The sequence below is a fragment of the Equus caballus genome, chromosome 16 (genome assembly GCF_041296265.1).
Source record: "Equus caballus isolate H_3958 breed thoroughbred chromosome 16, TB-T2T, whole genome shotgun sequence".
Lineage (NCBI taxonomy): Eukaryota > Metazoa > Chordata > Mammalia > Perissodactyla > Equidae > Equus > Equus caballus.
The window spans coordinates 17,665,864-17,689,513 of NC_091699.1; the positions used below are offsets into that span (position 1 = coordinate 17,665,864).

Sequence of the window (23,650 nt, forward strand, 5' to 3'; positions counted from 1 at the left end):
CAAAGGATGTGCTGTATGTTTTCTTTACGTCACAGTGACCCCGAAACCGTTTCCTCCAGGCCACAAAGAGGAGGTCCTGGGGCCCCTCTCGGCATTAGGGAGGCCATTCAGCCGGTCTTGCTCAGGGACTGGCTTGGTGTTCTGTGGGAGGCCGTGGAAGCTGCACTGTTGAGTGGAGGGGTGGTTTGGGCCACCCTGGGGCTGTCCCCCAGGCTGTGGGGTGAGGCTCCAGAGGGTGACCCTGGGATACAGTGGGACGGCAGATATTGAAACCGTGGAAACCAGGATCTTCCTGGGCAGCCACCACTATCTGCTAACGGCGAGCCGGCTGTAAGCAAGTCCTGGAGCTTCAGCTGCCTTGTGCATCACGAAGGAGCATTTTGCCTGCAGTACTAAAAGTACTAAAGTAGTAAGTACCTGGTAGTGGAAGGCCCCCAGGTTGATTCAGTGAGGATCTGGGTACCATCTCCTTGTGTCTGCCTCATGGCTGCAGAATGGCTGCCATTGCCTCAGGCCTCACCTCCTCACAGGGGAAGATGGGCAGAAAGGGGGCAAGGAAGAAGCGTTCTCCTTTGTCTCTCTTTTAACTGGGGAGGGACATCTTTCCTGGGTTTCCTCTGGAAGAAGTCTTATTGGCTAGAACGGACCCGAGGGCACTGTTGGAAGGGAGGGGTCTAGGAAGGAGAGTGCCGGGCAGTTCCTGCCTGTCCTGTGTCTGGCAGCATGGAGAGGGGAGGAGAATGGCCATGGGTGGACAAGACCCAAGGCTGTCCTGTGTCATCTGTGGAATGGAGGTGGACTGAGGCTTTCCTGGGGCTCCAGCCAGATGCCCTGAAATACATGTTTGTCTGAGCTTTGTTGCTCAGGGTTATCATTTCAGAAAGTGCTGGAATATCGAAGGTTAAGTTAGACCTCCTCCCCTGGCAGCTTTTCAGTTTTTCTTGCCTGCCCAGTAGTCCCTGAGAAGGTCCCAGTGCTTCAATCTGATGCCCTCCCTCCATTAAATTCCCATCCCCACATCTTACCATCAGGGAAGAAGGCATTTGATTTGAAGAAATTCACACTAAAGTGTTAGTGACTGGTAGGCCTCTGTCTTGGTCCATGTCCATTAACACACAAGGGCTTGTTAACCTCAAAGAATAAATCATTAGTATCAGGTTTCAGAGGGTGGGGTTTGGGCAAGAGAAATATATTGTTCCTAGCGGGAATGGTGGGGGGCGGGGTGTGTGGGAAATCTGGTATGGAGGGAATCACACCCTCTGTTATGCCATCACTGGATGGCAGAAACCCTTTGGAAGCAGGACTTGGCTGGAAGAAATAGCATTTTTGAAGCACGTGTATTAACTCATTTAATTCTCACAATGACCCTATAAGATAGAGATTAGAATTCCCGTTTTATAGATGAGGCGAGAGAAGCTCAGAAAGGTTAAGTCACTTATCCAAAGTCACACAGCTGAGAGGTAGCAGAGTGAGGATTCCAACCCCAGACCTATATTGCTCAGGCCACTGGTCCCACTCAGCTCCTGCATAGCCTTGCTTTTCATCATCTTCATTTCGAGGGAGCCCTGACTCAGCCGGGGCTGCAGGGAAGCAGAAGTGAGCAGCAGGTCTACTGGGCCTCACTTTCCCTGGGCTGCCATGGGGGGACCAAGCCAGGACCTCGATGGCCAAGCCTTTGCAGGCCTTGTCACCAGAACCACCTGCTGGGAGCCTGGCAGAGCTGGCCCATCCTCTTTAGATGCGAAGAGAGAGGCCCCCGAGATGGGAGGAGGGACCGTCCTCGCCCAGGGTCCCTACGTGGCCGGGCCAGAGCAGAGCCAGCCTCTCCTGACTCATTCAGTGCCCATTCCAGCTGTGGTCACCATGGTCCACTCGGCCTCAGAATATTTCATCAGAAGTTTATGAAGCGCCTGCCATGTGCCAGGCCCTGGGGTGACCAGGTGAGCACGGCAAGGTCCCTGCTCCCCCTGGGCCTCGGAACAATGACAGGCAACATGGAACCAGTAAATGTTAGTGCTTAATGGACCCACCAAGGATCCGGGCTCACTCCAGGGGTGGCAAACTCAGATGTCCCCAGGGCCAGGCGGATGCCATGCTGCATGGAGGTGGGCTAAGCAGTGGGGAGCGGTGGGGTCTTCGGCTCCTCTAAGGGAACAGCCACACCTGACAGCAGCCAGTTGTCCACCTTGTGGTAGTGTGGGATCCAGGAGTCGGGTGTTCCCATTTTTAAGAAAATCCAGAACCATGCACTTTTATATGTAATTTTCCTAATTTTTAAAACTCTCTCTAAGCCAACAACGAAAATTCATCTGCAAGCTGGATTCAGCCTGTGGCCACTGCTCACTGTTCATGAGGCACAGAGAAGGAAAGGATTTTCCTGAGGTCACACAGTGAGATAGTGGATGAGCCAGGCCTGGAACCCGAATCCCCTGGTCTGGGCGGGGACCCCGTGGGCCTGCTCCATGTTGACTTCAGAGTCCGTTCTCTCTTCTGGACGTGGCGCTATTTTAGCTTTGGATGCGACTACTTAGGGTAAGAGAGCCAGCCCTCCTGAAACGTCGTCATAAGAGACGAAATTGGGAAATCGTGGTAAATCTTCCGGCACCTTCTGGCTAGTGCTCTGTGATTTTCATCCTGAAGCTGTGTGACACGGAGGCGTTTCTGCTCCTCCTTGCTCAGAATGCAGGGGACTCAGTGTGTGGAGTCCCGGGTTCCCTCCTGGGCTGTACTCTCTGGGGCGGGGCCTCCCTGGGGGCAGGAGTGGGGTCCACCGTGCAGGGTCTGTCCCACCATGTCCACAGCAGCCCCTTTGCCAGGGCCTGTCTCAGTTAGCAGGAGCGTGGGTGCCACTATCAGACCAGAGTAGAGTGGCCAACAGCACAGGCCTTGTTGCCAAATGGAGCTGGATTCGAATCCTGGCTTTACCACCTACCAGCTGTGTGTCCTTGGGGAAGTCACTTCACCTCTCTGAGCCTCAGGATTCCTCATCTGTAAAGTGGGTCAATAATATTTACACGTAGAGTTGTAGTTCAACTCTGTTCCCACCTGAAGCTCCTATAAGTAGGAAAGATGGATCTGCCACTTGGCTGTTAAAAGTAGTGTTAATTACAACAAATCGACATGTAGTTCAACCAAATAAGAAACAGAAAATTTGGGTCAAAACAAATTTGGCAAATGCTTTCCCTTTCTGATTTACGCCTAGGTTAATTTTTTTTTATTTTAACACATATTTATGTAGCCTTTACTAAGTTCCAGAGCATGTGCTAAGCACTTTTAATCCTTGCGACCACGCTCTGAGGCCGAGAGTGTTTTACAGGTTTACAGATGAGGAAACAGACGCAGAGAGGGTAAGTCACTTGCTCTAGAATGCACAGTACGTGGCAGGGCTGGGCTGCAGGGCAGTGCGGGTGGTGGAAGGGCTGCAGGCACAACCACCTTACTCCCTCCTTTCCTGCGTTGTTGCTTCTGAAACACATTTTCCACTGTGGGAGTGGTCACCTCAAAGGAAGAAAGCAGCCTTTCTCTACCTCAGATAGTAGTTGAAAGACTGTGCCGCTGGGGGACAAAGGACATGGGGTCCCATCCCTGCCCCTCCTCCTGCTGGCTGTGGGACTCGGAGGAACTGATTCCCGCTCCCTGAGCCAGCTGTGCTCACCTCTGGGCTGGGCTGACACCACCACCTTCCTCTCTCCTGGAGGGAAGCGGAGCCCGCTGGATGCGCAGTGCCTGCTGAGGTCTTAAACACAGAAGGGACCGTCCCACGGATGAGGACGCTGGGGCCTGCGGAGGTCACATAGTCAGGGTCACAAAGCCGTGTTTTCACTAAAAACATGTGCAGCACGTTAAAAAAAGTGTGCAGCAGCCCCGTCCCCCAGCACGGCCAGCGGTCAGTCTGTCCCGGGGCGGGGCTTGTCCGGGCGGGCTCTCCCCTGGCCCTGCCTGGCCTCTTTGCTCCAGGATTCGGCATGCTTACAATCAGACGTTGAGAGGCTAAGGCCTCGCTCAACGCAGTGTCGGTACCCATGTGGGTCGTAAGAGGATTTCTCCCTTCGCGTTGCCTGGCAATATTTTGTCTCAGTGAATTTATGCAGAGATTAATATAGTTTGTGAGCCAAACTGCTTACTTGGCAGGAAGGAGGAATGAACAGGATTTGAAGAAATCTGGTGTGAAAACGGTTTTTAGAACGAGGGCATGCACGTGCACGTGCCGCGTAGGAGCGTGGAGCTGGCCTCCGGAGGAAGCTCCTGGCTGTCCATCCCTGCTGGGCCGCGTCCCGACCGTGGGGCCCTCCACTGCGACCAGAGCTCTGCATCCCCTCTGAAAAGTAATGGGCCCCCGATGAAAGTGTGTCAGATCAACAGATGCACGGGAAACACAGGCGACCCTCATTCTTCACGGATTCCATATCTGCAAATTCGCCTACTCGCTGGAATTTCTTTGTAGCCCACAGTTGGGTACCCTGGGTGCTCTCCCGGTCACCTGCAGGTGCGCGGGGCAGTGCAGACGAGGGCCGTCCCAGTGCGCTCGCTCCCAGCTGAGTCCAACCGGGCGCCGCCCTGCCTTCTTGTCTCCGCCCTCATGTGTAAACAAGTGCGGTTTTCTGCGGTCTGCTTGGTGCCATGTTTTTCACTTTTTTTTTTTTCGTGATTTCGCTGTTTAAAATGGCCCCCAAATGCGATGCTGCCGTGCTGTCTAGTGTCCTAAGCCGAGAAGGCTGTGATGATACGGAGGAAATATGTGTGTGAGGTCAGCTTCCTTCAGGCGTCAGGGACTGTGCTGTCGGCCGCGAGCCCAATGTTAGTGAGTCAACAGTGGATATTAAATGAGGTGTGTTTACACAGAAACACACATGAAACAAAGTTATACATGGATGGATGGATGAAAATGTTGTGACCAGAGGCTGGCAGGAGCCTACCGCTGCATTTCCCCTGGGAGCGATTGTCCAGTATTCACTGATTCAGTGTCCATGGAGACTATAGAATATAACTACCGCTAATAATGAGAATCAACCGTATAGCAATAATTATGATGATGATTGTTTTTATTCTTCAAAAGGGAGTCAGGAAAGAGGTTGGGACTTGGAGTTCTCTCATCTTGGCCGTGGTTGTGAGGATCAAATATGATCAAGGCTGTGAAAGCTGGCTGTAAACTGTAAAGTCTGTGATGGGCATTGTAAATGGCATCACCTTAACTATGGCGTGGACATGCTGCTCCAGGGAAGTTGTCCTGTGCCAGGGCCTCTGCAGAGGGGCTGCCTTGGTCCATGGGGCTGAGATTGAGCTCTAGGGCTGTAAGGGAGACTGCGTTGAAAGAGTGTGGGGAAGTCCTGGTGGCCTTCGCCAGCTTCACTTCCCTCCATATCAGTCATTTGCCAGAGCTTGGATGAGGCTGTTCCTGGCTGCTGTCCACTCGGTGGCCACCAGGCAGTCCTAGCCACCACTGTCTGTTGCCTGGACAGTGGGATCGCCGTCTTACTGCTCCCTGCCTCCCCTCTGAGTTCCCTACATCCATTCTCCACACCACAGGGGCCCGACCCCTCGCCTTTCCACTATGTGCCCTTCAACGGCTTCCCATTTTTCCCGGGAAAAAAACCCAAAGCCCTGGCCGTGGCCCATGAGGCTCTGGCTGGTCAGGCCGCTGTCCACATCTGCAGCTTCTTCTGATACCATGGTCCCCTCACTCTCTGTTCCAGCCGTGCTGGCTTCCTCCCAGATCCTTGAGTACATCATGCCCCTCCTGCCACAGGGCCTTTGCTCTTGCTGAAGCTCTCTGCCTGTCTCCATACCCACTCCCCCAACACCTTTCCCTGCTCACAGCCTGCGCATCCTTCAGGTCTCAGCTCAAATCACTTCCCTCATGACCCTGCCAAGGGCACAGTGGGCCCCGTGACGTAGCCCCACTCCCCCTCACTTTCCCCCCTACAGAACCTGCCTCAGTGACAGTTCACGTTCATCTGAGTGCCCGTTTGGGAAATGACTGTCTCTCCACCCCTCCCCCAGACTTCAGACTCCACGAGGTCAGACCCTGGGGCTGCCTGAGCTCACCACCAAGTCCCCAGAGCACAGAAGAGGGCCCGGCACATCGCAGGTGCTCAGGAAACACCGAGTAAGGGAGCAGACGCCACCCCTAGGCGGCCCACAGGGAAGGTCCCCTGGACGAGACCCAGGCTCTGCCTGCCGCTCACAGGCTGGAAGGACAATGAGCTGACGTCTGTGGGGCCCAAGCTTTATGTGGATTGTCTCCTTCCAGTCTCACAACCACCCAATGATATGGAGAGCTAATATGTCCCTGTATGGGAAGAAAATGATGATGAGGCTCAGAGACGGGGAAAACTGGCCCAAGGTCACACAGCTAAGAAGGGGCAAGGGCAGAATTTGCACCCAGGCCTGGCTGACCCAGGAGTCTGGGCTCTGAGCCTCTCCCTCGGCCCCTCGCTGGTCTCCCCGCCTTTGGATGGTCCACACCCTGCGTGTGGTAGTTTTATATGTGAAGCGATGCATCATTTAGAGACTGAGACCTTGATCTCAGGTCACCAGGCTTTCTGATGGCTTCTCCTCTGTAGACGCTGGTTCCAAAGGCAGAGCCGGAGGGAGCCCAGCGCTGGTTCTGCTCCCGGGCGCTGCCTGCTTGTCTGGCTGCCCTCAGCACATCGTTTTACAGACAGGTGCTCGCCTCTTAGAGAAGCCAGTTGCAACCAACTGACTCAGTGCGTGTCGGCACCGCAGGGGCTCGGGCAGGCTGTGGACCCTGGCGGGCCTTCCGGGAGCCAGGAATGCTGAGAGAGTGGGACTTATTTGACTCAGCCCCTTATTGTACATGTGGGAAAACTGAGGCCCAGGGAAGGGAGGGAACTCCTCCAAGGTCAGAGAGTGGGTTTCAAACTCAAAAGGAGAAGCTAAGGCTCCAGGCTCCCCGGGCAGCATCACTCACCTTCGCCTCGAGGTCCTGCTGGTGGAACGGGGACGGGGAAGGCTCTCTGTCTGTACAGTCTGTCAGGGAATCTGAAGTCTCCCCATTCGTTCTCTGTCTTAGAGAAATTTCTGCTAGTTCTCCAACAGAATGAAAATACCCTCAGATGGGTGAAGGGGGAGGGAGACCGAAGTCATCAGCCGAGCAGTTTACGCATTCGTGTCTACAGCCATCTGCCCATCTCCTTCGCTCCGTGTATATCTGTATCTATTTGTTTATCTGCCTCTCCATCCATCCATCCACCCGCCCATCAACACTTTATCCATCCATCCATCCCCAGCACCCTCCCATCTCTCCATCCCCCACCCACCCATCCCCCCATCAACCCTTTATCCATCCATCCATCCCCAGCACCCTCCCATCTCTCCATCCCCCACCCACCCATCCCCTCATCAACCCTTTCATCCCTCCATCCATCCACTCACCCACCCATCAACCCTTTCATCCCTCCATCCATCCCTCCATCCATCCACCCACCCATCCCCCCATCAACCCTTTCATCCCTCCATCCATCCACTCACCCACCCATCAACCCTTTCATCCCTCCATCCATCCCTCCATCCATCCACCCACCCATCCCCCCATCAACCCTTTCATCCCTCCATCCATCCACTCACCCACCCATCAACCCTTTCATCCCTCCATCCATCCACTCACCCACCCATCAACCCTTTCATCCCTCCATCCATCCCTCCATCCATCCACTCACCCACCCATCAACCCTTTCATCCCTCCATCCATCCCTCCATCCATCCACTCACCCACCCATCAACCCTTTCATCCCTCCATCCATCCCTCCATCTATCCACTCACCCACCCATCAACCCTTTCATCCCTCCATCCATCCCTCCATCCATCCACTCACCCACCCATCAACCCTTTCATCCATCCATCCATCCATCCATCCATCCATCATCCATCCACCCCTCAACCCTTTCATCCATCCATCCATCCCTCCCTCCATCCATCCATCCATCCACCACACACCCACCCATCTATCCATCCACTCACCCATCCATTCCTTTTCCCAAATTCTCACTGAACACCAATTCTGCGACTGGCTCTGTGGGATGAAGAGGAGGATATGGCTCCGTTCCGGCCTCTGCAGAGCCCCCAGTCCCCTGGAGGCAACCCATCTATCAGGCCACATTTCCTGCACTGTGAGGACCACACTAAGGGAGGTGCTCACAGTGTGGCTTCGCAAAGAAGACAGGACCACGCAGAAGGAGTCTGGAGACCCCGACCCTGAGCTCTTCCCCTCAGCTCTTGCTGTTGACTGGCTGTGTGTGCCGAGGTGAGGCCCCTCCCTCTGGACTCAGTGTGCCCGGCTGTGGAGTGGGCAGGCTGGACCAGATGAGTGTTTCTGAGACCGCAGTCAGCCACATAGCTCCCTCCACACCTGTAGATGAGATCACCTGGACTAATAGTACTTAATGACTTCATTCAAATGAGCACACTTTTTTTTTTCCACCAAAATACATTTTAGAATGAAACTTTATTGCTACCATAAATGGAAAAAAGATGGTAACAGCTGTCACAAGTAGAAAGTAACTGTAAAAATACTTTTAAAAAAAGGCAAACTGCTGGAGTTAAGTTCTGGGTAGACAGTGCTTCCGGGGGCCGAGGCCTGGCCTCCCGGGGTCAGAAAGAACTTGACCAGTGAGCGTAGGAGGAGCGGTGCTCAGGGATGAGCCGGACTCAACAGAGAGCGGTTTCCCCGCCGTGCGCCTCCAGGCCGCGGGTGCCTGGGGAGGGCGCAGCCCCGAGGGTCCCGAGGGTGGGCGCCGCTCCTGCCCCCAGGGTCCGCTGCCCGGGGCAGCGTCAGCCCCTGGCTGTCCCGGCTCCCTCCTCAGCCCTCTGGCCGAGCCCTGGCCCCTGGAGAACTCACGCCTGCCCCCAGCCTCCCAGCCTCCCAGGAGCCGAGGGTCAGGAGGCCGCGAGCCGATTCCGTACGTAACTCACACCCGCCGTATCTGCTTCAAATCCGGAGCGCGGAGAGAGCCCAGCGGGGAACCTGAAGCCGGCCCCGTGGGCGTCACCCGGAGAGGGCCCCGCCGGTGTCCCCTCCGCCCGCGGTCACCACCCGTCCCCTCGACCCCGGGTCCCCAAAGCCACGCCAGTGCAGGGCCCCGGGTGTGGCCTCTCTGAAGTCCCCTGCGCGCTGTCAGGTGTGGTCGGAAACCAGGTCTCCCGGCTGCGCGGTCCCTCGGGCGGCGCCGGCTGACCCGCTGGAGGCAGCGGCCGGCGGGTGCACGGGCCCCGGCTCGGGTTGGGGCTGCCCCGCCTCCCGCAGCAACGCGGACATCAAGCGTATCATTTGCTTGAAAAAATGCTCCATTTTGGATTCCGATTTCAGAAGGATATCTGAAATGCTCAAGCTGCTGCCAGCTCGGTTGAGGGCACGGAAAAGCCCACTTTCTCCTCTGGCCTTGGCTCCAGGCTGGGCCCCTGGGGGGCAGGGTCATCTCGTTACCACCCAGCCCCCACCCCCGGATCTGAGCCGCCAAGCCAGAAAAGCCCAGAAGGGGGAAGAGGTTAAAAGCACAGCAGTGAGCTTTGCCTTAGAAAGTGCTTTTTCCCTCTAGTTAATATAGTCTCTCATGCAGGGCTTGCAATTCATTCGTTCATTCATTCATTCCACCAGGCTGGTGTTTGACTGACAGGCTGCTCAGGAGAGCCCTGTAGGTTACGTACGCTGACATCCCTCTTGGTATGTGCCCAGGCCATACCACCTGTCAAATATTTAAAGCTTCACCCCTGTATTTGAAAAGCATTTATTGAGCGCAACTGTGTCACGCTTGTCAGGCCCTGGGACACACCTGTGTCCAGACGTGGTTTCCCCGCCCCCCCCCCAAGAGCCGGTGGTCCACTGCAGGAGCAGACGCAGGGATTGTCGTGATGAGAGCCAGACACAGTGCCCACCAGCTGCGGGAGCTCAGGGAGGGTGCCCCCACGTCTTGGCCAGAAATGAAGCAGAGGCATTTTGGAAAAGTTACTCAGAGGGTGAAATTTCACACCCCAAACTCTCTCTTTTTTTTTTTAAAGATTGGCACCTGAGCTAACATCTGTTGCCAATCTTCTTTTTGTTGTTTTTGTTTCTTTCTTCTTCTCCCCAAGGCCCCACAGTACACAGCTGTATATTCTAGTTGCAGGTCCTTCTAGTTGTGGCATGTGGGACGCCGCCTCAGCATGGCCTGATGAGCAGTGCCGTGTCTGCACCCAGGATCCAAACTTGCAAAACCCTGGGCCACCGAAGCGGAGTGAGTGAACTTAACCCCTCGGCCAGGGGGCCAGCCCCAGCACACCCCAAACTCTTGAATCCCCTTATTGACAGAGCAGGAAGGTACCTGAGAAATCTGTGAAGCCTATATTCCCAACATGGGTCTGAAGAATGCCAGTTTTGTGGGGTGTTAATAGACATTACTCCAAAGAAGATTCAAAAGTCGAGTTAATTTGGGAAATTCTGAGTCAAGCGAAACTAAGCCAGTTTCTGTGTTGCAGGACTTATCAGAGCCTTGATGTGTTCATTGCTTTGTGAAATCTATAAGGGAGGCAGGGGCTACAGCGTGAATCATGGTGCCCTGTTTTAGGGAGCCTCTCAAAAGACTAGTGCCCCCCAGAGCTCACTCTGGGGGACTCTAATCTAGTCCAACCCCTGGGTTCACAGATGAGGAAACTGAGACCCAGAGAATGGCTGGCACTTGCCCAGCGTCTCACAGGGAGCAGGGCCAAGCCGGGGCTGGAACCCAGGGCTCCTCCCCTGCAAGCAGGCTGTTCAGGGCGTGTGGTTTGGGCCTTGGGTGCTAGTGGCACATGAGAAGAATGGAGTCCATGTGCACTGGAGAAATCCTGAGTGGGCTCCTGGAGGAGGTGGGGCATGAGCTGTGAATCTGGGACCCCGGGAACTAATGATTCGTGACTTTATTGACTGAACAGTGGTGTCACTAGAACCAGATACACTCTGGAACCTCTGCGATGCCCACGTTGCCACAAGGGGATGTCAGGACGGGGAAGGCCTCCCACCCGATGAGATCAGTCCCTGAGCTCACAAAGAGTGGAAGCTCTTGGAGGTGTATTTTTGAGGTCCCCTCTTCCGGGAAGCCTCCCCTGATTGCTACCCCTAAATGAAAATGATCCCTCCTCCGAATTCTCACCCCGGGTGTTTGGTGGTGTCTTTCACCCTTAGTCCGTCTTCCTCCCTGGTTCTGGTTTCAGCGGCTGTGAGGTCCCCGCTGGTTTATAAGTGATAGGAGAGCAGAGCTGCTGGGTTATTCTTCCTTGTTCTGGCTAATGTTTATCCAGAGCTCACTGTGTGCCGGCACAGAGTCGGTGTCTGCCCTGCAGTCCCAATGCCCCTTCACCGCGGCCCGAACAGCAGCTGCTTCTGTCCCTATTTTGTGGAGGCAAAGACTGAGGTGCGGGAGGTTGAGGGGCCTTGCTCGGGAAAATGGACCAGCGGATGAGGAAGCCGAGACTCGAACCCAGGCCTTCATTTCTCTTTACCGGCTGGCTGGTGAGATTGGATGGACTGTGTCGTGGATGCGCCCACAGGGCCTCTCTCCTGGGGCGGTGACCCGAAGCCAGGGCCCATGCCCGGCCCTGCGCCGGCTTGTTGACCGTAAGCGGATCAGGGTTCGAGGTGCGGCCACTGCGAGTCAGGAGGGCAGGGTCGTAGCCCGGCAGCTGGACGGCCTTCAGGCTCCCGTGCGCGGGCCTGCCCCAGGCCTCATCTCTCTCACCCTCGTCCCACTCTGGAACTTTCCACGCTGGGGGTCTGGCGGTTTTCCCACCAATTACTCCCCATCCCAACCCTTCGCCTTTATTTATGGACAGAAAAGCTCGGACACAGGGTTCCTAGCTGTTGTCGGCGTGGATGAAATTTGACAGTGGTGACACCCAAGAACCACCCTCCCCGAGGTTCTGGTCTGGGCCAGGGGCCGGGGTCTCCTTTCTTCCGTAATTAAAAATTCACCAGTGCGGACAGATTGCTCATCAATCTTTCATTTCCGCAGGCCCCGCGGGAGAAGCAGGGGGCGCCCCGGCAATGCGGGCCTCTGCTCCCAGCCCGCGGCCTGGCTGCCATGCGCCTGAGCTCAGGGCCTAGGTGGGGAGTGGGGGGCCCGGCCGAGCCAGGGGGCTCTTGAACATCACCAGACGGGCAGTGGGCGTGACAGGCGCCGCCTCTGAGCTTTCCGCCTCCTGTGGGCTGAGACATCAGGGCGAGGCCCACAGAGGGTCAGAAAAGGAGTGTGGGAGCAAAACGGTCTGAGGCGCCTAAGTACCACGTGGCGGGTGCTTATCCCTTCCAAGGCGGGTGGGCCAGGATGCTGGGAAGTTGCTAAGAGAGTAGAAGCTAAATGTTCTCACCACAAAAAACAAGAAGGTAATTGTGTGTCGTGATGCAGGTGTTAGCTGACGCTCTGGGGGTGATCTAAGGGTGTCAAATCAACATGGAGCACAGGGAGAAAGCATGCTCATCGGGATGCTGGCTATTATTACTGTCGTCGATATTGTTGCCTCTGCTCCAGAACTCTCCTGCCGTGCTGGTCTAAGGCGTGTTGGGTATCTCCTCTGGGACTCAGCTTCCTCTTCTGTGACAGGAATCGTCACAGAACTTGCCTCACAGAGCTGGGGCACAGAGTGGACAGACTGGGGATCCCTGGATATTGTAAGATCACTATTGAGCAAACGCAGCCGAACGTCAGTCTCCCGACGTGGCCGGGCCCCCGTGTGTCCCAGGCCAGCAGGAGGGGACCACCTGCTGGGCGAACAAAACATGGTGCCTGCCACTTTCTGGCTGTGTGGCCGGTGCAAGCCCCACCCATCTCCTGGCCTCAGTTTCCCCATCTGTACAAAGCAGGTACCAGAGCAGGTGGTCTCCCGGGTCCCTTCTGGCCCTGGGTTCCATGAAACCAGTCCTGCATGTGGTCTGTCCTCTGGGGCTCTTGCTTTTCCCGGAAGAGATTTGGGGAAGGGACTCCCAGCCGGCCGCCTCGCCCCCGTGACTGCCCCCTGTGGACCTCGTGTCTGTGGGGTCCCCACAGCTCTGCTCCCGGATCTCTGTGAACCCTGGGCTGCGCTGTCTTTCTAGGAAGGGGGCAGCCAGCTGTGGGGTGAGAGGAGTTTGAAGGGTGTCCGGGAAGAGAGCAGGCGGGGCGGCGAGGGGTGCTCAGGGCCTGGGCCCGGCTCTGGGCATTGGGGTCGGGGGCCCTGGAGGCCAGCTGGGCCGAATGGGCTGGGGAGGGTCGGCACAGCTCTCAGCCGTGGGAGCAGAGCCGGGCTCCTGACGCTTGGAGGACCCGGCTGGCCTTGGCCTCCTGAGGACTGAGGGTCTGTGGGTCAGCAGAGCTCCGGGAGGCATGGCCACTGTGCTGGGCATCTGCCATTTGCCCCTCGAGACCCACTGTCTACCCTTCTGCACCTGCCTGCACCCTGGGAGGCAAAAGGCTGAATGTGCACGCCTTCCCCCGGCTTCCTGTTGGCTTTGGCCACTGGGGAGCTCTGGCAGGATATAGAGGGAGGGGGACAGAGGTTAGGGTGGTTAGACCCGTAGCCCTCTCCCTCAGCATCGCCTTGGGCTGGCTCACCCCTTGACCACAGGTGGCAGCCCCTGTCAAGGGTCTTCTCCACCCAGCCCTCTGTGTGCCCGGGTCTGGAAACCATTGCCCCCTTACAGCCTTTCCGACGGGGGGGTGGCGGCTGCAGCATCCCCAGCTCTGCTTCCCTGGGGGGGGGCTGGCTGCACTGGTCCCGCCCATGCTTTCGGGAAGAGGTCCTTTCTGAAACCCTCAGGACTGCCCGATTCAGCCCCCAGAGGCACAGAGCATACTGGAAAGCGACGCTGGAGAGGGGGTAGCAGGGCCCCACCTGAATTTTGTCTGGAGCCTGACTCAATCTTCTCACCCTTGATTTCTCCAAGGGCCGGGCCTGGCGGTCTCCCTCCGGACTTCTCCATTTGTGTGTCTGGAGCTGGAGTGGGTGGAGGGAAGGGAGTGGAGGGGCCAGGGGGTCCGGAAGGAGAGCAATACCCCGCCCCCCGGGGTTGTGCAGGTCCCGGCGTCAGATCCCAGAGCAGGGGCGCACACTCGAGCCCCGCAGGGACAGACGGGCGGGAGCGGGGGGCATTTGTGGGCCTGGAGGGGCAGCCACGTGGCTCCAGCCCGTCACTGTCCTCTGCACGCGGCCCAGAGGCACAGCTCTCCCGGAGCAGTCGGGAAGCTGGACTTTTGCATGAAATCCCGCGGTTCTAAATGCTGAGATCAGTTTAAAGATTAAATTTTAAACAAATATTAAATTTTAAACAGCCGGATCCAGATCTCTGGCCACCGGTTTGTGACCTAGAAAACACAGGCCCCTCTGACGGACCTCTCTGATCTGTCCGCTCGCAGGTTTCCCGCACCCGGAGCGCAGACACAGAGCAGCCAGGAGACAGGTGAGTGTGCGCCCAAGACCCTGGCTCACTGTGGGGACCCAGAACCTCCCCCACCGGCAGGTGCACCACTTCAGCACCATTTGTGGCCCGACTTAGAAACACCCGGTTTGCAAACTACCTGTCTGTAGGGTCAGCCACCCCGCTCTCTGCACCCCTCCTGTCAGACGCCCCCCCCCCCACCGCCTTCCTAACCCCCTCCGGACACCGACGCCCTCCTCAACCGCTCCCCGAAACCTGGGGCACAGGAGAAAATGGGAGGCGGAGGCTGGCCTGACACTGCAGCTTGGGCATATTTCCTGGGTGTGACTTTGTCCCTTCTCTGTGCCCCATGGAGCCTGTGTGTTGCCACTTTACCTCAGTGTGCGTGGATTAGTGTCCTTCTGAGATAAAGAGCAGTATTCCTGTGTGGGTTACGTGGGTATCCTATCAGTCATTCACACTTTAGTATCTTTTAATGCCGTCAGATTACTTTTTAATTATTGTTTTGCTGAGGTAAGCCACACTGAGGGGTTCTTTTTGGATCTGGGGACTTGAGAAGGGGGAGCACTGTGCAGAGGGCCCCAGCCCAGCCTGCGAGGGGGGTGGGTTGCGACAGAATGAAGGCCTGGGGGCCTGCAGAGGACGGTCCTGGGAGCTTAGTGACTGTGCGGAGCTGGCTCTGGGAACACTGTTCTTGGCCCCAGTCCTGAGTGGTTGGGGCCTCTGTGGGCTAGCCTGTGACCCTCCCGACTGCGATGCCCCGGGGAAAGCACGCCCCAGCTAAAAACCATCCATCGGAGACACGGCCCCTTTGCCTGGGGGACTGCCCAGGAGTTCTCCAGGACCCGCCAGCAGATCCGCTGCCAGTGGCCCCCAGGCTGCTGCTTCCCTGGGGGCCTCGGAGAAATCGTCCTTCCCGGGCTGGGTGGGTGTATGAGGAGCTGGCCTCGCCCCTCGGCCGGATCCACAGGCGCTCCGGGGGGTGGACAGGAGCAGAGAACTCAGCAACCCCTCCCTGGTGACCAGCCTGTCATGGCTCCCACGTCACCGCCGCCTGTCCCACTTCTTGGGAGAGGAGGAGGAAGAAGTGTCGAAAGCTTCTGTCCAAATGTCACCTGGAGGTTCGTGGAGGTTATTTCCGAGCTGCGAGATTGTGGGCAAGTCGAGTTTTCTGTGTTTTCCAAGTTGTATGTAATGAGCACATTACTCTCCGTTTTTCCCCGAACGCCGTCTGGGGTGATCTGGCAACGTCTGGGCCTCGTGTCCCTCGTGCAGGTTCTCCGACCAGATCAGCCCAGCAGGTGGCAGGGCTGGGGGACCTGGGGCTGGACAGGTGGGTGGTGATGGAGCAGTCGGAGGTGCTGTGGGGAAGGATGGAGGTCTGTCAGAGGGGCACGTGGCCTCCTGATCTCTGAGCTCCTGAGGAAGCAGCCGAGCCAGGGTCGTTTTCCGAAAATAATGTGGACTTGGTTTTTCCCTCCATTCAAGTGCTTGTCACCTCAGGATATAGTTGTCTCTCCCTCTGCACGCTCAGCCCCTCCCTGAGCCGGCCCTGTCCCCTCTGTCTGCATTTCCAGGGCCCGGCAAGGTGCTGGTTTGTGTGGGAACTGGTGTTTGCTGAGTTGCTGCCGCGCCAGGCGCTGCTGAGGACTGACCGGGGTGTCCCGAGACTGAGATGGCGTGATCGTGCCCATCTGAGCCGAGGAGACTGAGGCTCAGGGACGGGAAGGCACTTCCCGAGGTCACACAGCTGCTACGAGGCAGGATTGGAACCCAGGTCCAGCTGGCTTCCTTCACCTTGTATTTTCCATGGCATCCCTGTGAAAGCAACATCACATTTTTGAAAGGCTGGAAAATACAGAAACTACTTACTCACAGTTTCCTCTCCTTGTTGCCGCAGGCATGTGTTGGGCGGGTGTTGTTCCTCCCTGCTTTGACCTGTGCACACATTTACTTCTATTCCCAAGCTGTGTGTGGCCTTGGGCAAGTGAGTGACTCTAGCTCTCTGTGCCTCAGTTTCCTCATCTGTAAAATGGGGCCCCACTCCACAGAGTGTTGTAAATACAGCCAGCCACCTCCTTCCCTTCCCTTCCTAAGGAACCAGTCTCTTACCTGAGGGGCAACTTCCTTTTAGCCAGTCATGGTTGTCACTTTCTTACGTTGACTATAGCCAGATAACCTAGGTGTTCTTTGTTCTTTCTTTTTTCTGTTTATTTTTCCTGAGGAAGATTGGCCCTGAGCTAACATCTGTGCCAGTCTTCCTCTGCTTTGTATGTGGATGGTACCACAGTATGGCTGATGAGTGGCACAGGTCCGTGCCCGGGAACCAAACCCACGAACCCAGGCTGCCAAAGCGGAGCGCACCAAAACTAACCACTAGGTCACCGCGGTGGCACCTCTTTTTTCTGTTTTTTAAGATGTCTAAAATTACAATACAGATTCTGGGGAGCTTTTAATTTGTGTGGTCAGAGGTTGTTACACCCCTAAAAAGGGAGATGACCTACTAGAAAGTTTTAAGAATTTTTCTAAAAATTTCCTCTTTCAAAATGTGAGTCACCAGTAATTCCCGTCTAGGAGGTTTGCCCCAGGGAAATAGCCCAAGACGAGGACGGAGATTTCTCTACAGGGATGTTTATCATGGCATTGTTTGGATTGGCTAAAAAATAGAGAACAAGGCGACTGTCCGACAGCAGGGGACTGGGGGCGCCCGTGACGGCACGTGCCGGTCGTGGAATGTCCTGGGCAGCTGTTGAATTCGATGTTGGAGATGAATTTTCAATCACGGAGGGGGAAGTGTTCATATTTCACTGTTAAGAGAAAGGCAATTTGCCAAAAATTAATCGTAACTGCATAAAAAAAAATAGGCACGAAGGAGCATCAGTAAGCGGGGGAGAAAGAGAGGAGAGAGAGAAGACTGGAGAAACAGGTACCCACGTGCGGGAGGGTGCGGTGACTTATTTCTTCTTTGTGCTTTTCTGCGCTTTCTGAACTTCCCACAGGGGACGTTCACCGTCTGTACAAGCATGAAGAGCGGTGTGGTTACGAGATCCCCGGCCCCCCAGTGTGTGTGTGCGCTTCTCCAGTCAGCTGTATGACAATTGTCACGCTGGCACTTTCCAGTCTAAAGGGTTCTTTTGCTCAGAGCACATTTTTCCTGGAAGCCAATGTCAGCGCCACCCAGTCTTCCTTCTGGCCCCGGCACGGTGGCTCTGGGGGAACGGGAGCTGGGAGCTGCGTTGGTTGGCAGGCTGCTATTGCAAAGACTGCAGACGGGGGCGCTGAGGCGATGGACGTGGACTCTCTCACGGCTCTGAGGCCGCAAGTCTAAGATCAAGGCATCGGCAGGGCGGGTTCTGTCTGAGGCCTCTCTGCTGGGCCTGTAGGCGGCCGCCTGCTCCCTGGGTCCTCACATGGTCCTACCTCTGTGTGTGTCTGTGTCCTGAACTCCCCTTCTCGTAAGGATGTCAGTCACATTGGACTAGGTCCACCCCTGTGACCTCATCCCACCTTGATGACTTCTCTAGAGACCCTCCTCCGATACGGTCACGTCCCGAGGTGCCGGGGGTTGGGGCTACAGCGTATGAATTTGGGGTCACAGCTTAGCCCACAACAGGGGCAGCCTGTTCCTGGGGCCGGCGGCCATTTCTTTCACAGAGCACTGAGCTTGAAGCTGGAGGGGGAGCAGGTGAGTGTGGGTGGAGAAGACACTGTCCCGCTCCAGAAGAGGCCCCCAGGAGGGGTAACGCAGACCCCTAATGCAAGCAGTGCGGCTGGGTAACCACTCACCTGTCCAGCAGGACCCGGGAGCAAAGTAGCACCACTCCCAGCTGAGCCCGTGCACCACCAACCGGCCGCTCGAGGCTGGAGCAAAGGAGCTCAGCCCACAGAAATTAATTTTGCTAAGAGAGACTCAAGCACTTCTGCGAGGAGAAGCAGAGAGTTAGCCATAAACAATTAAACCAGTCTGCACTCCCACCAGCAGAGTGTGAGGGTTGCCTTTCTTCCACATCCTCCCCAACACTTGTTGTTTCTCGTCATGTCTATTGTAGCCATTCTGATGGGTGGGAGGCGATGTCTCCTTGTGGTTTTGGTTGGCGATCCCCTGACGATTAGCGATGTTGAGCATCTTTTCATGTGCCTGTTGGCCACCTGTCTGTCGTATTTGGAAAAATGTCTGCTCAGATCCTCTGCACATGTTTTGATCTGGTTGTTCATTTTTTTGTTGTTGAGTTGCGTAAGTTCTTTATATATTTTGGAAATTAACCCCAGCTTGGATATACGGTTTGCAAATATTTTCTCCCACTTGGTGGGTTGTCTTTTCATTTTGTTGGTTTCCTTTGCTGTGCAGCTTTTTAGTCTGATGTACTCCCATTTGTCTATTTTTTCTTGGTGAACACGATGCAGCCTATACAGAAACTGAAGTATAATCACGTACTCCTGAAATTTACACAATGTTATAAGCCAATATGACCTCGATAAAATAATTAAAAACTTTTAAAACCCACTTAAATCATTCAAATGGGTTTCTGGACGTTAAAACTCAAATTTAAAACATAATTTTTCTTTGCATCGACTTAAAAGTGATTGATTTATAAAATCAATGGTGGACAGAAGGAGTAGGATGAGCAAGTTGGCTGTGGAAGGTTGTGGTTGTCAAGTGTAGCAGAAGCAAAGCTGATTATGTCAGAGAGTAATGAGAGAATCACCGAGTGAGAGAGACGGGGAGAGGCTGAGGCAGACATCTGATGGCAGGCAGGCCCCTTAGATTTAAGGTGGAAGGTGGAAGGTAGTAGGGAGCCACAGCAGGTTCTTGAGCAAAGGTGGAACAGAGTGAGAGTAAAGCTAAGAGAGACTGTGGCAGAAAAATCTAGTTAAGAAGCTTAGCAGACGTGCTGGGATGAGGATGTAGATGTCAGCCCTGGAAGTGGGACTCCAGAGGAAGACCTGGGAGACATTGTTAGTGCGATTTCATTTTTCTGGGTGTTTGTCCATGCCCTTCCCTCTACTCTACCCCCAACCTGACAAACTCCTATACATCCGTTAAGGCCCTATTCATGGGGCTCCTCTGCCCTGAAGCTTCTCTTGACCTCCCAGGCAGTCCCGCCTTCTCTGGGGCTTGCCCCTAGCAGAGCACTGGCACGGCACATCACTGGGGTCTGTCTGCACGTCTCCTTGAGGGCTGCCGGGCCTCAGTGGGGCTGAGAAGTGGGTGCTCAGCAAGTGTCTGTGGGGCGAGGTTGGTGACATAAGGGAGATCCGGGGCTGGGTGTAAGCTGCAGAGGGAGGTGGAGCATAAAGGATTCAAAACTGATTCCGAGGTGAGTCTATAAAACTAACAAAGCATCGAGTTCCTGTTAGGGGCGTGGCTCTGGGGAGAGAGGAGTGAGCGAGCGGACGGGGTCCCTACCCTCGTGGAGCTTACAGCCTAAGGGGGAAAACAGATAACGAAACAAGAATTATAATGTGATGAGTGCTGTGAAGCCCAGCCGGCTATGACTGCCTAATGGCAGGGGAGGGGATGGTGGAATCAAGGCAGGCTTCCTTGAGGAAGTGCTTATTTAAGGTGCAAACCGGAGGGTGTGTGAGAATGCGTCTACTTGAGCAGAGCGTAGATGTTAGATGATGGACCAAGAAGAAGATGAGGAAAAGGGAAGCCCAAACAAGGAGAAAAGATATTCCTGTAAAGGCATAACCTGTGCAAAGGCCCTGCGGTGAGCAAGAAGCATTGGAAACACAGAAGCTGAGCATCACTAGAACACAGAGATCAAGAGGGGAGGCTGGTGAGATAAAAGGTCAGAGGTGAAGGCAGGAGAACAGCATCCTAAGGCCACTATTATCAGGAGGGTTTGGATTTCAGCCTAAGAACATTGGGACGCTACTGGAGGGTTATAGTCAGAGAGCGATTGGAACAGATTTGTGTTTTGGAAAGACTGCTCTGGCTGCTGCTATGGAGTGAATAGATGCCGGGAGCAAGACGGGGACCAGCAGGGTGGCTGATGCAGTTGTTCAAGCAAGAATGTGGTGGCCTGGACTCGACGGAGGCCATGAGTCAGGAGAAGTGGAGGGAAGAGAATGGCAGTCAAGACGTGGGCAGAAAGGGAGAGAGAGCAAGGACGACTCCAGGTTTTGGATCTAGACAAGGGCAGCAAGGAAGATGTCCACAGAGATATTTGAGGGTGCCTTTGCCAAACTCTCACCCCACACTGAGCTCCGACAGCCCAACTGCCAGCCCCTCAGAGGGGTTCTGACCCCGGCAGGTCGGCTGACAGGGATGGCAGCCTGTCCCCAGGTCCAGAGAGGTGAAGAGGCCGCCTGCCAGAGGCCCCGCGGCAGGGCCCTGGCCTGTGCCCAGGATCTCCGAGTTGTGGAGCGGACGGTTGACTGAGAAAACTTGGCCCCACAGTGCACGAAGCTTGGTTTCAGCATTTTCCTTTGATTTAGCAAAATCTCTTCTCTCAGCACCTTTCCTGGGAGACTGAAAATTGGCTGTCATTCCTAGAGATCCACTTAGATCTTCATTTCTTGCCTGAGTGTCCTGGGCCTGCCTGTCCCGGTGGGTGTGGGCACAGGAGTAAACTGAGCCGCATCTGGCGGACCTGCTCCCGCCCGCCTCTCTCGGCCCCTCGCCGTGACTGGGACGTAGGCCGGGAGAGACTAGTGTCCCCCCATTCTACAGAAAACAAACGAGGCTCATGGAGAGGGTGCCGCTTGCCCACGGTCACACAAGTCAGAAACGGTAGAAACAGGACGAAAACCCGAGTTAGGAGAGTCTGGGTTCAGTGCGTTTCTCTCAGTTGAGTTTTTGTCCGTAATCTCTAAGTAACTTTTGAAGTAAACGACCTGGTGCTTTTGGCTTTCGGAGCGTCCGCTCGTTGCCTGCTAACAGAGCGTGGATCTCCTTTCTCTCTGACTGTTGGAACCGTGCGACTCTATTGTGGTTCCTCCCGTCTCTATGGAAACACGTCTTTATCACAACCAGCTGCAGACCGGGAGATGCTCTCACACCCCAGGTCGTCTCTGTGACAGCTTGCCTTGCGCCTGGTGGCACGCAGCGGGAGGTGAGGTCAGGGAGGCTGCGGCCGGGCTCGATCCTGAGGACTCGGCCTTCATTCCTGGGGGGATGGGGCACTGAGCAGGGGAGTGGCGCGGGCTGACTGTGCCTTAACAGAACCCCCGGCTGCTGTGTGGAGGGCAGGCCCCAGGGAGCAAGGGAGAAGGCTGCTGGGGCATTCGGGGGGGAGGTGCTGCTGGCTGGACCGGGACGGTGGCAGCAGAGGCGGGAGAAGTGGACGTGTTCTGAGCGACATGGGGTTGAGTGGACTGGACCCACTCTTATATTGAATGTGGGGGTGAGGGAAGGAGGGGATCCAGGGGGACCCTTGGAGTGTATTCTGACGCCCACTGGGGTGCTGACATTCAAATCTGGGGCTGACCCCCCCGAGTTAGCAGACCCCACAAGTTAGAGGGCACGGTTCCCAACAAGACTGCCCCCCGTCGGAGGCAAGCTGCAAGGGGGGTCCCCAAGCTGCCACCCTTCTGATGGACTGGCTACAAACTGGGGGTTCCGTAACGCCCTCTGGTTTGATATCTCACTGGAATGACGCATGGAACTCAGGAAAGCACTGTACTTACAACTACAGTTTGTGATAAAGGACACCGATCAGGACCCGCTGAGTGAAGACACATCGGGCAGGCCTGGCAGGGTCCCACCAGGAGGTCCGCCCTCCTGACAAATCGGTTGTTGACCAGCCAGGAAGCTGTGCTGAGCTCCAGTGTCCAGGGTTTTTATTGAGGTTTCATTACGTGGGCATGAGTGACTGAATCTTGGGCCACGTGACAGAAGGCAATCTCTATCCTCCCCCTCCTCCCGGAGCTGGGGCTGGCTCAGAGCCCAGCCCTCTAATCCCATGGCTGGTCTTCCCGGGGACCAGCTCCCATCCTGACTGAGCTCTTTGGCATAAACTCAGCTGTGGTCCCAGGGGCTCGTGAACAACACAGACACCTCTGTCACCTGGGAAATTCCAGGGATTTAGAGTTTCCCTCCAGGGACCAGGGACAAAAGCCAGTCAAATTGTTTATTCTACAGCAGGGCAGATGCTGATGCCATTTACCGAGACCAGCAGAGGACCGGAGGCCAGAGGTGGGCGTGGGAGGAGAGATGAAGGGTCGTGGTCTGGATGTGCCAGCTTCCAGATGTTCGTTAGGCCCCCAGGAGAGATGTGGAGCCGGCAGGTGGATCTGTGAGTCTGGCGCTCAGGGAGACATCAGTGTATAGCACCTATTTGAAGCCACGGGACTGGACGAGATGACTCAGGAAGTGAGTGTCGTTGGAGGGGAGACAAAGCCCACCCAGGGCAGTGCTGGGTAGCATCCAGCAGTTAGAGGTTGGAGAGGGGAGGGCGGGCGGGGGAGAAAGCAGGATGGCCTAAGAGGGAGGAGAAGAGCCGAGGACACGGTCCCCCGGCCGGGTTTTCCAGGGAGGGGCGGGCATCAGTGCTAAGAGCTGCTGTAAGCCAGGGAGGGGGGCTGCCACAACCTTGCGCTGAGTGGCTTCAGGGGAGGGGATGGGACAGAAGCCACCTGCATGGGACCAAGGTGGAATGTTGGTGAGGAAGCAGGGACCCCCCTCGGGCCTGTGGGGCCTGGGAGGGGCTAAGGCGGGAGCCGTCACGGCAGGCTGGAGGGAATGGTCCAGCGCTCAGTGCGCCTGGTTCTGGGAGCTCAGAGTGTGGATGGAGAGAAGAGATGGGAGTCGCTCTCCATGCTTCAGAACAGTGTGAAAAACAGGACGTGGCGTGACGGAAATGCAGGCAAAATTGCTTCTGACTGGGGGTCATCAGGACAGACGTAGCTGCAACTACAGGTGTTTTTGGGGGGCTGCCTTCTCTGTGCCCGGGGACATGCCCAGCCCTTGAAGTGCATTCTCTTATTTAATACTCACAGTATTAGTACTGTCCCCATTTTACAGACAAGGAAACTGAGGCTTGGAGAGGTTGGGTCACTCTGGACTCGCCAGAGGTAGAAGTTAACGCAGACTGTAAAGGATTTTTACAGACAGAGGCAAGAAGGTGCAGGGGACAGGCTGAAATGAGAATCGGGGACAGGAAAGCCCATGTGGGTTTGGGGGCTGGGCAGACTCATTGGGAGCAGGAGTGGGACAGGTCCCTACTCCCAGCTGAGTCACTCAAGGAGGGACCCAGTCCCCCCCGGGGATGATTCTGCTCCGGTCACTGGCGGTGTGGCCTCCGGCAAGCTCCTAACCCCTCAGG

The 23,650-nt window shown here is 55.9% G+C and overlaps 1 protein-coding gene across 10 annotated transcripts in view; it reads left to right on the forward strand.

The window, feature by feature from the left end:
• ATP2B2 (ATPase plasma membrane Ca2+ transporting 2) overlaps nt 1-23,650 on the forward strand; it is a 351,445-nt gene that overhangs the window by 61,810 nt on the left and 265,985 nt on the right. For 8 of the 10 annotated variants that reach the window (XM_023619749.2, XM_023619742.2, XM_070236860.1 and 5 more), the window contains exon 2: nt 14,359-14,402. The exons of the other annotated variants lie outside the window; for them this stretch is intronic. The gene's annotated coding sequence lies outside the window, so the exon portion shown is untranslated. The remainder of the gene's footprint in view (nt 1-14,358; nt 14,403-23,650) is intronic. 10 annotated transcript variants of the gene reach the window in all.